Source organism: Leptosomus discolor, chromosome 7 (assembly GCF_034619465.1).
Source record: "Leptosomus discolor isolate bLepDis1 chromosome 7, bLepDis1.hap2, whole genome shotgun sequence".
In the NCBI taxonomy this organism is placed as follows: domain Eukaryota; kingdom Metazoa; phylum Chordata; class Aves; order Leptosomiformes; family Leptosomidae; genus Leptosomus; species Leptosomus discolor.
The window spans coordinates 48,258,520-48,270,732 of NC_141397.1; the positions used below are offsets into that span (position 1 = coordinate 48,258,520).

The 12,213-nt window shown below is 48.5% G+C and overlaps 1 protein-coding gene across 1 annotated transcript in view; it reads right to left on the reverse strand.

Moving 5' to 3' along the window:
* The window catches only part of PID1 (phosphotyrosine interaction domain containing 1), an 87,505-nt gene extending 79,463 nt beyond the window's left edge, over positions 1–8,042 (reverse strand). Inside the window, exon 1 of the mRNA XM_086468207.1 lies at positions 8,014–8,042. The gene's annotated coding sequence lies outside the window, so the exon portion shown is untranslated. The remainder of the gene's footprint in view (positions 1–8,013) is intronic.
* Positions 8,043–12,213: the final 4,171 nt, after the last annotated feature.

Below are 12,213 nucleotides of genomic sequence, written 5' to 3' on the forward strand. Positions count from 1 at the left end.
GTGTCCCAGGAATCACTGCCGAGTTCACTCGTCATTGCCTACCAGAAAATTTAACCAGCCAGTGCTCTTTAACAGCACTGCACATCCCTCCAGCAGTTCATTTTAGCAGGAGGCAACAAAGCTGTCTTTACTATCAGGATTTTCTCAAACACACAGTACCAAGCTCAATAGCCCTTTCAGTCAAACTATTAAGAGGACAGACATAAAATTTTCAAAATATCCTTCCTTCTGTTCCTAATCCAAACAACAGAGCACAGCTGTGAAAACTGAAGCCCATGCAGATCCACACTGTACAGGCTCCTTCTTAAAAGCACTGGGACAGGATTCAAGCTTCTACGTTTTCCAATTCAAATTTATAGTCAGGCACAAAAAATTCCCATGGACTAGGGAAAAAAGAAAAATGCTTAAGCTTATGGTTTACTGAAAGATGAAAGAAATTCAGTGACATCTTCTGCTGATGCAGTGTGCAGCAAGCAGGGGCAGAGGTACACACTGTGAGCCAACACCCAGGCAGCTCAGGGAGGTTGAGTGTTTTCCTAAGTTCCAAAAAGTACTTTTCTGGTCAAAAAAAAAAAAAAAAAAATCCCAGATGGAAAAGCTACAAATGGGCAAAAGGTTCTGTTAAATAAGTAGTCTCAAATCAGGGAAAAAAAGATTAAAATCCTGGTTTTTAAGTCTGACATTTTTTCCTATCAATTTTGCTGTTTGTCTTGTCTCTCCAGCTCCAAGCTGGAGCCAGAAGAATCAGCACAACACGACACAGTTCTTCTCATGGTGTTCCTCTCCCCAGCAGAAGGAAATACTAGCAAACTGCGGACAAAATTTCTTAACATAATGCTAGAAATCAAGTTAGCATATTAATTCGGACTGGACAGTTTTGATGAATAATAACAGAAATTTTGTTTGCCTGTCTTTTTAAACAGAATGACTGGAGGGAGGGGCAATTTCCCTCCCCAAGAAACTATACCATTTTCAGGTCAGTATCATCAGCTCAGAAAGCACAGATTAATCCTGACAGCAGGAAAGCTCGTCCCCAGCTATAGGAAAGGCGCAGAGCAGCTGAGTTCTGCTCTGGAGAGCCTCCCCCTGCAGCCGTTCAGAGAGACAATTCTTCTGTCTCTCAACACCCAGGCTCAGGGAGGAATGGAGAGCTAGAAACTTGCAGACTCAGATGATGAATTTGATGTTGCCAACATCATCATGGAGGTCCCATGCCCTTGGGCCCCTGCAGACCCCAAACTTCTCTGTCCTGGCTTCCAGCCAGCAGACATTCTCAGGAAGAAGATCCATGGCATGAAGAAATACTTGCTTTAAATGAGACAATACAAACTTTGTGGATCTCCTGTAACAGCCCGATGGGCAGGATTGCTGCTCCAGTCTACGATCCAGTCAGGCTCAAGGTTGGTACTGACCCCAGTGGAGCTTGGACCAGAGAGCCAAATTGCAAACGAAGTCACCACCATACTGCTCTATGTGCCAGCACAAAGCCTCAGCAGCATAGCACACCTCCCATTGCCCAGCTGAAGGTCTATCTGCTGCCAACACCATCATGCTTGGAAGGAAACGGTAACACTGTGGACGCATCACTGCTGACTGTCCTGCTGGCTGCCACCAAGGACAAAGAGAAAATAAGAAACCGGCAGTTAAAATTCTGAACTACTTAGACTGAATGCTTCAGTTTGTCTTCCTTCAAGGAAATCGCTGCGCTTTTTTTGTTTGGTTTTTTATTGTTTTTCTTGGTCATCAAACAGGCTGTCAGCTTCATAAACAGAAACTAGTAGTACACTATAAACGAACCCTTAAGATTGTTTCCCAAGGGGCTTTTGACAAGGCAGCCACCGATTTTGATTTTCTTTTGGTCATAGAATGCTTCCCAAAATTAGCATTTTTCAAGAGCCACTCATTTTCTACAAAGAATAAATAACGTAGGAAAAAGGAACTGCCCAAGCTAAGTGGTGCCAGATGAGCTTGCTGGAATCACAGAGCTTTGTTTTAAAGATTCGTGACTGCTGTAAAGTCATAGCAGCAAACTAGTGCAAAGACTTTGATGCCTTGAAAGGTATCCTGAAGCTCTATAGTGCCAAAACACTGGGCTGTAAGACTTCCCAGACATTTGCATCTGCATGACTCAAGCTTAAATTTCAAATACTTTTCACTTTTTCCTTCTGACATAATATTTAATGAAACCAGAGTTCAGTAGTAGTATCAGTCCTGTTAGACGTGTCTTGCAGCAGTTTCTGCCTCAACAGCTGTTTGTGTGCTTTACACTTACAACCTGTTTGTGTTTGGTTTAAAAGAGGAGGTTTTCCATATGCTTTTAAAAATTGGAAAACCACCGTTTCAACTGACCATACACTGCATTTTTAACATACATATGCATCTGAACACTGCACATATAATAGAAAGATGAGAAGCTGATTTTGAAAGCACCAATAGCACCTAAAACCACACTATGTTTGAACACACACAAACATTTGTCATAAAACCACTGTACCCATGATTACCTTGAAGTTATCACACACATTTAAGTCTACCCAGAGCTGACTTTTCTTTAGTGAAGAGTTTCAATGCTCCTGATATGGGAAAGGCTTTTGATGCATATAGTAGGTGGTAGTGGATGTATGTAATCTGCATGTATTTCACAACAGATTCTATCATCCCAAAATCTAAAAGTATCAGTAGATTCAAGATACACAGTTACAGGGTACAGTAACAAATCCCAGCAAAACAAGTGATGTGTTTATGAAGCCTCAGAAAGCAGTGCTCACAGGCAGGCTAGAAGGTGGGCTGCAACACCCCCAATACTGCTGCTTTCACTTTTTTCTCCTCCATCAATAGCTACACTGTGTTTTTACTGCTATATCTTAACCATGAGGAGGTAGAATACACCAGCAACTCAGAGACTATAGTAAAGCAACCTTACACAAACTTATTTTCCATGGACTTCAGAGGGGCTGCACAAGTTACATGACGGCAAAATTAAGCCTCTGGGTTCAAGGAATCAAACTTGCCCCAGTAAAATAGGACCTGAAGCTTCCTGCCCTCCATTACCCGCTTCACTTCGTCTCATCTCACCCACTTGCAGCTCTCCCCCACAGTATTTCACAGCACATTAAAAGAGATGTGGAACTCTTCTTTTATGAAAGAAGCAGATTCTAGAAATATGAGAATACACTGCAGCCATCCACTATTAAATCCTTGCCCAGAAACAGCCCAAAGCTGAGGTTTCAGCAAGAATATTGAATTTCCAGATGAACAGAGAATCACTGAAGTCCTACCGTGAATGTAGCTATTTGCATGTGCTTATGAAGCCACTTGACAAAACGATGTCCAGCTCTGAAGCAGGGAGGCAGTGGGCAGCAAGGAGGTCTCTCTTGCTGCACTCCAGTGGTTTGGGGCAGGCCCAGAGGATGGCAGAAACCAAGTGACAGCTTGGCCAGAGGCAACTGGATGCCCGAGAAAAGCATCTGAAACAGCAGCGTTTTCCCACGCAGATCTGCAGGCAGGAGTGGGGTGCCGAATGGGAGCCAGCTTCGCAACACAGCACCCGTCTGCTCCCCAGCCTGACTGCTGCTCACACAAGCCCACCAACTGTACCAGCCACAGAAGAGAAGTGAGAGCTTCTCCAAAAGGAGGGCTTGTGGGCACGGCTCAGCTCAGGGACACCCAGCATTACAGCACGAGGCTGGGCAGCACCAGTACCACTGTCTCTCCCGCTCCAGAGGAAAATGTATTTGGACACGGTGATCCCTATTACCCACATGTGTTAAGAGAAGCAGGAAAACTTATAAACAGCATGACCTCAGAAACTATGCACCCACTGGGATTTATTATCTAGAAACAATGTCTGGCATCAAGCTTCCAAGAAAATTTAGGTTTCAAAGCAAATAGCAGTCATCTCTCAGGCAGGCACATGAAATTGCACGAAGACCTTGCTTGTTTTCAAAAACCACTTCAGAGTCCTCAAGGGAGCAACGCCGAGGCCAGCGGCTCTGAAATCCCAGCTGCGCTGCCGAGGGCTCCCGACCCTTGCATCCCAAACCAGGCACAGAGGGTACATTTGGAAATAATTTTAAAGAGAGATTTCAGAAGATTTTCAGCGTTTCAACCAGTGCCGCTGCCACAAATGTCAAGCCAAAAATTAGAGCATGCTTCTTATAACCATCGATAAGGTCTACTGCAGACACAGCAATGAAAACCACACCCAGAAGGAACAGCGAGCCCTGGGCTGGAGCTCCGGCATTCCCAGCGGGGAGAACAACCCTTGAATTCCTAAAGCACCCCCTGGTCGCTGCTCCAGCAGGGGAGACAGGGAGGCACACGTGTGTTCGGTACATTCACCCGCATTTTACTGAACACAAACCAGGAACGCTGCCACAGAAATTAGAGGAGGAAAAGTCTTCAAAAAAGACACAGTCTCAGATAATCTTTTACATTAAGCGTGAATAATGCTAATGTCTTTATAACCTGCAATCACAGCCTTCTCAAGTACCACACCAGAGACTCACTGATCTCTCTGGTATATACCTGCAATATCACAGCTGTGTATTTTCCCATGTACCTTACTGTCCCACTAACTTTGGAGAAAATACATGTAACTACAATGTTGCTACAGGTGAAAATCACAAAAGGTGAAAGGAAAGGATCAGCAGAAGAAAAAGCAGGCTTCACTGTATTATATCTTCAAGGAAATTCCAGAAATCTGGATATTTACTTTTTTCTAGCTTATTCTTCTAATCTAGTTAATTCAATTCAACATATCTTCCAGAAACAGCGAGGCTTCTTCATTAGGCAGCAGGGTAACAGGAAAAGCTTCCATCAGAGAGTTAGAGTAGAGAACAGAGCAACCAAAAAAACCCCACCAAAAAACCCAAACCAAAAAACAATGATCACAGCTTATTCCAGCAAAGCCAGAAACCAAAGGCCCGGGAAAGGGGGGCACATTTCAGCAGCAGATGAAGCTTTCAGCAGCAAGTGGCCATGACAGCAGTGTGGACAAGTCCAGCTCATGCTCCAGCTCACTACATTTTTGTAACCCAGCTGCTGATGACACTTCATTCCTATTGCGTATGCATGAGCTCTGCTGCTGACCTCACTACTGGAATTGTACCCATCTAGTCAGCGCCAAAAATTTCAGCACAAACTGTGAAACTTGACAGGACTGAGCACATTTGGAACAAAAGCAGATTTCACACGAACGGCCACAGACCAGGAACATGCAACTTTGTCATACACTGTGTGGGACAGGGGAAGGAGACCCATGAGCAAGGTGACCACTGCACACTTTGTCAGAACAAAAGCGTGACAGGAGTCTTCACACCGCAATGCTCGCTGGCATTTAAGTTGAACACATGCAGCTCGCCTTAGCAATGAGGGCAGGACTGACCCATACAAACAGGCATCCACTTCCAAAGTCAGTTCATACTTTCCCTTACTGAATCAAGCCAAAAGAAATATTCTGAAAGATTGTAATATTTTCTCTGCCGTTTTACTTAGTACAAAGCTACAGCAGGGACTAACAACAGACCTGCACTTCGCCATGGCTGAGTATTAACACAAGACACATCCGGGTCACAATTACACCACATACAACTCACACATTAAAATGTCAAGAAAGCTGTGCCAGCCCCACACTTTCTGTACTCATACACCAGCTTGAAGGAAAACCTATAGAAGACAGGGCTAGACCCCCAAATATTCATGCCCAGTGCCCACCCAAGACATGCTTGCCGGCCAGAGTGAGCATTTGTGATGCTAGGGACAAGCAGAGGGCCCCACTTCAACACCACAATGGCACAAAGATTTGTTTCACAGCAGCTGGGTGCCAGAAGAGAGGGAGTCTGGGACAGAGAGCAACATGGAACACCTGAAACTGAATTAAGATGTTGAGGGTGAGGAAGAATGTGTTGCCTTGCACATGCTCTCCTGGCCGAGGGGTGAGGCGGGCAGCACTGCCAGCAGCTCTGGCCAGGCTGGTGATGCACAACACACGGTTCTTCAAGACACAAGGGGACATCAGATTACTTGAAATGATCACATTTCAAAGGTTTTTTGGCAAACAAAAAAAATCAAAGGAGTTGGGGGTGTTAGTTTATTGCCCATGCAACTCTGGCTTGTGCATATACGGATTAGGATCCATCCTTCAATTACAGGACCACATCCTAGTTACTCCCAGCACCCTTCCACTGACTGCATTCATTTTGTTCACTGTTCACCATGTTGTTATTTAACCTCTTGTGTGAACACATAATTATTATGGGCTTCTTTTGACTTTCCCAAGGCTTTCCCCTTCTCCCCGTTTTAGGAGCTAGTAAAAGCCCAAATCACCATTTAATCCTGCAATTTTGGATCTCTCTGCTTTGCTTTTTTAGGGCACCTACAGCTCATCATGTACTTCCTCAGCAACTCCTGTTGGCAAGAACTGCATTTGTAGGCACTCAGCATTTTGGGAAGCTCAGGATGCCTCTGCCTACAACTAGAGGCAACCAACGGTAAATTGCACAAAGTCAGTGGCCACTGCTAAGAACTTTGGTGCTCATGGCTTCTGTCCAGTGACAGGGAGGAGCACGGGCTCTCATTGCTACAGGCCTGTGTTGTGCTGCAACAGATAGGCAGGAGACCCAGTAAGCATCATTCCGTCCAGGCAGCCCTGGTTCCCCACAGCACATGGCCTTTCCCACTTGCTCCCTAAGGCAAGACCCAGATGATTCAGACCAGCACAACAGTACTAACCTGAGATTTCCCCTTCTCTTTCCCTTCCCTCACCTTCTCCTTTGCCCCCAACTGTTGGGCACAGCCTCACGTCAGGTCCTTCCCCTGCAGCAGCATCCCCCCCAGGAACACTCCCACCTCCACAACTGGCCCAAGATCTCATGATCTCCTCTGTTAACAGGCAGTCTCGCTGCTTGTGTTTAGTACGGAGAGGTTTCTGGCTAAGACAGAGAAACAAATAACATGCTTACACGGTTTTTACCCTGGAATCCATTAACTATGGATGTGGCACATCATTCCTATCCACTGAAACTCAAGTTACTTGTTGTAGAGAAAAGTATGTCTTTTTAAGAACAGGAATTATTCCGATTACTGGCTGGTGCAGATTAAAGCTCACAGATCTGCTCAGCTTGACTTTACTATGAAATCAAATCTCAATTTGAATTGCCAAAGCAATAATAACCTTTTCATCTGCTAAGACCACTGATTCATCTTTTAAATGTCCAGTTCTCTCTCGCTAGACACTTGCTCTGGAACGCTACATAAAGTTGACACAGTGGAATTACAAAGTGAGTTTTATTTCATCTTGCTCTCTGCCTGTCTCAGATTTCACCCAGAATAAGAAATAGACGCAAAAGCACACGTTACAAAAAAAGACTGAGCCAGGGCTAGCAGAGCCCGACCCGCTGCGCTGCAAGAGGGTGCGGGCCGCCTCGCGGGGCGCGGACAGGAGGCGCGGGGGGACCCAACTTCCCACGAGCCACCCGGACCGATAGATTTGGGGGTGGCAAACGGATCCCGCGGGATTTTTTCCCGCTCCGGGGGTCCCAAGCGACTGCGGCGGCGGTCCCATCCCGCACCACGGATTCGGGCGGCAGCCGGCCCGGCGGGGAGCCCGCTCACCTGAGGGGTGCGCAGGGAGAAGCCCCTAAACACACTCCCCCGTCGAGCCCCCGCCAAGCCGCGCCGCCTCCCGGGGCCGGGGTGGCCGCAGCCGCGCCGCCGGCACTGAAGCCCCGCGGGAGCGCCGGAGCCGCCGAGCAGCGGCAGCCGGGACCCAGGGTGCCCCCGGGGCAGCGCCTCCCTCCCTCCCTCCGCCCCGCACTGTGTGTGTGTGTCCCGCTCCGCTCCCCTCCCCTCCCCCCCGCCGCACACCCACCCTCCGCGGAGGCGCGGGGAGAAGTTCCAACAAACTCCCAGCACCGGGGGTTGATGCTCTGCCGGCCCCGCTCCCGCCGCCCTCCCTGGGCACCTCTGCGGGCACAGCCCCCCCGCCCCGGGCCGGACCCCCGCCCGCCCTACCTGCAGCCGCTCCGTGGCCGGCTGCCACATGGTGCCGCGGCGGCGGGAGGCGCTGCTGAGCGGGCGCCGAGCGAGCTCTCTGCGGGCGGATCCCCGTGCGCAGCGCCACGCCCCGCCCCGCCCCGCCGCTCCGCTCCGCCCACGCGTGTCCGCTGCGGGGCGGCGGGGCGGGGGCCACGCGCGGACCCACTCGCCAGCGCGGGGACCGTCTGCGGCGCGGCTGTGCCCAGGCACAGCGTCCCCGGGGCACAGCATCCCCCGCGGCGTGGCCTCCACCTGCAGCCGCTCCCTGGGGAGGTGAGGGGCAGGGGGAGCAGCGCAGACATTCCCGGCTGCCAACACACCCCGTCGTCCAAGGGGGTCGCTCTCTCTGGGCAGAGGGGCCAACCTCCCCGCTTGCATTCGTTGTGCCCTCCTTGGGAGGACGGCGGGGACTTCCCAGGGGAGCCCTCCCCAGAGGCCTCTCTCCTCACAGCATCTGAAACTTTTTCCTCCTGTTCTGCAAGACGATTGAACTACCACCAAGCCAGCAGGATGCTGCCCAGCTCCATAAGGCCCTGCCCGTGCTGCTGCCCAGGCTGCTGCTGGCATCGAAGGGGGATGGAGCACAGGGAGCTGGCGGCTGGGGTCAGGATCCCTCCAGCCCCGTCAGTGCCAGAGTGGCTGAGGGCCCTGCACCACACTAGTGTCAAGGCCATGCTCAGCTGTTTCCCAGTGCCCAACATCAATAGCTCCAGCAGGACAAGGTCAGGCTTTGGGTTCTACCTCCTCCTGCTATGAAGCAGTACAATATCCCATGGCGCATCTCAACCACCTTTCCCCATGACCACCCTGAACCTCTGGTGCTGCATTTGAGGTGCAGATGGAGGAGTGGGGGCACAGTGCCAAGGGGATCTGTGCCAGCCCTGCTGAAGCTACAGCAGGCAGTGTTGTGCTTACCCTCATGTCGGCACGCAGCCCAGCCCAGGACCCAGACATGCTTTGGGCTCCTCCTGTCCCCTGGCTCATGTGAGGCCTGAGCTGCAGGAGTGGCAGAAATACGACCTTTTCCACCTCCTAAGTCTGGCAGAGTAGGGAGCAGAAGATTAAGGCATAGTACTTGCAGGCAACGCATTTGTTTCTAAACTCTGAGGTGCAAAAACTCATCTCTGGTCCCACAGCACACACCAACCTGCCTCCCTCCCAGACCTGCTGCAATACACCTGCACCACGGTTTACCCAATCCACATCAAGCCAGCAGCACCGCTCTGAGCTCCAGCCACCACACAGATGTATAAGGAAAATTGTTGTCAGTGTTATTAAAATAACGTATGAATCACAGCATTCACATCACCCTCACAATTGTATGACTTGATGTTTCCATCTCCATAGGTGGATCTGCTCCACAGCACCTGCTGGGCAGGGGGATGATGTTGTTACCAGCCCCAAATGAGCTGTCAGCTTAACAGCACCCTACACCTGCATGGGACATCCCTTTAAGCAGTAAAGGGCAAAAAAACAGGCCTGAGCCCTCCTTTACTATCCAGGAGAGCAAAGGCAAAACATCCAGAAGTACCTAAATTACTTTTGTGCTTGGGCCATGTTTTAAGCCATGGCAGAGCCGCATCCCAGTCCCACGCACAATGGCAGGAGCAGTGCCAGGAGTGCGGAGCAGCCACCCATGCTGAGGGAAGCGGTGGGGGTGGCAGGGAGGAGGAATCTCCCATGGCTCTGCCACAGCACATGCACACGCTGTGCCCCCAGCTTGTGCAGGGACATGCGGGCACTGCTCTTCCCCATGGAGGCCAGAAATGCCACAGAAAAGGGGAAGTCTCTGCAGGCTCCTGAACCACACCAAACAACATTTCTCCAGGCACAAAAGCTGCCCCCAGCCCTCCCTGCTGACCGGAGGCCGCCCAGGAAGCACCTCAGACTTGAGTCCAGGGAAGATTTGTTAAAAAAAAAACAGAGGAACGTGTGTCATGCTTGCCCTGAGCATTAACCACCACACCCTGCAGCCTGCAAGTCAGGCTCTCAAACTTGCTGTGGGTGCACGAGCCCGAGGGGCAAGTGTGGTGATATCATTTCAGTGTTGATGCTTTAAATAGCAACACAAAGCAATACTTAAGGGCACCTTCTCAAAAAGCCAGGCATCAGGTTCACCTGCAAAGAAACTATCACCCTTGAAAGGTGGCTCTGCCACATGGCCAGTCTTGAGGACCAACACCCTGAGACATGTTGCAGGATCCACAAGAGGCTGCATCTGGTCAGAATGAGGCCTCAATGAACGTGAACTTTTAAATTGTTTTTGAAAACATTTCACCAGTACATCCCTCAGCAGTGTCAGCCTAATTAAAGCGATTCAATTCTCACAGCTTCATTTACTAAGGCATCGCCCTCCTCTCTCCAGGAAGAGAAGCTCCTGACTGAGAAGCGTACCAGAACCCTCCCCACTCGCCAAGCAAACACCATGTCCCTGTCACTCCCTTGTTTCTTCCAGCTGATGCTTACACTCCTGCGCAAGAGCATTTTCCAAAAGCCTCACTCTTCCTCAAGTGAACTCTGTAGCAGTTTCATCGATCCTTCCCATATAGGTAAATCCAGCCACCATCACTGCTTCAACCAGCTGGGAGCAGGCACAACCCAGCTGTCAGCAGCAGCAGCGCACAAAGGAAGTTCAGGATCTGCAATTAGCAGAAGGAGACAACCCTACGGCTGGAGCCTGCTTCTCTCTTAGTTTACATGACTTTTATACAAACTAAAACAATTCCGGGGGACATCTGCATTTACTGCGGAATGAGCGGCATACTACTAGAACAAACAAACAGAAACAGTTGCTTACTCCGTTTCCAAAAAGATGTGAAAACAGAGAAAATGAGCGCTGTAGGCTTCAGGCTGAGGTTGTATGAGAGGAAGGTAAGAATATGCTTAGGGGTGGAGAGGAGCAACTTGATTGCAAATTTCTGACTGGTTGATTACAGAACAATCTCCGAGTCCTTGAGCCCCACCAGCAGTCTCCCCAAGCCTTACTCCTCATGAAGACAGCGAGTAGTGTTGTAGGGATGAGACAGCTACAGAGCTACCCTGCTCAGGTTTGTTTAGTCTCCAGTACTTGAGCATCACATGGGTTACAGCCATGTCAGGAAAATCAGCCCTGCATTTTCCATTTTGGACATGTCCCACAATACCTCTACAGAAAATATGCTTTTCGGCTGGACTGGGCACTGCTGAGGTGGCCGGGGCACCAAGCAGAGCCCAGCTCAGGAAACTATCAGTTAAACTCAGGTGACTTCATGTCACAATCTCACTAAGATGAGGTCACTTTTACCTAGACTTTCTAATGTTTTAATTCAAGCATCATTTCGTATTGGGTGTCTAAGCTCTTCTAAGCATTAAGTCCTGCTTCTAGCCAGTCAGAGATATTTTGCTTTTGCTTAGATAAATAGTGTGAATTCATATTTCCAGGATATACAGTGTTCCAGAAAGTGCCTGTAAGAAGATACAGATTTTTTTTCTATTAATTCTCCTTTTACTGTGCCAAATTGTGGAGTTTCTCTTCTTCTAATGAGTTAATATTGAGACAATTCTTTCCAAAGACTGCAATACATTATGCAGGTTGATCCCAGTCTCCTTCACTTCTGTGCTCACAGGACAGAAATACTGGAGCCAGGGGAGTTCTTGCATTTCAAAAGTGAGTATCTGATGTAATAGGACCAATTTCAGTTTTATTCACATAGTAAATTTGAAATGTTTCCAGTGACTCCAGGATATTTTCTCTCTTTTAATGGCTCCTAGTTATGTAGTTTGTCTTCCTTTTACACCATCTCCTACCCTAATGTAAGGTGTTTATAGTAACATGGTTCCTTTGCATTCAAAAACAAAAACACTTTTTTTTTTCTTTTTTAACGGTAGATGTTGACTTTTTAATTAACTAAAATTGTCTAATCACTGATCCCAAATAATTATTTGACTTCACAAGCTCCATTTATCTTTAGAAGCACTATTACTTCTCACTGAAACATGACTAGAAGAGTCATTCAGTTATTTAAATGCTGCTTCCTCAAATATTGTGCAGACTTCGCAAGTCCTGTTTCCAAGATCCTCTTTTTGATTACACAAGTTTACAATGTGTCACTAAACACTTTTTTTTTCTCCTTAAGAATTCAGATTACCTTGGATTTGCTTTTGCAGAGTAAGAGTTTGCCTAATTAGCAAATTTAA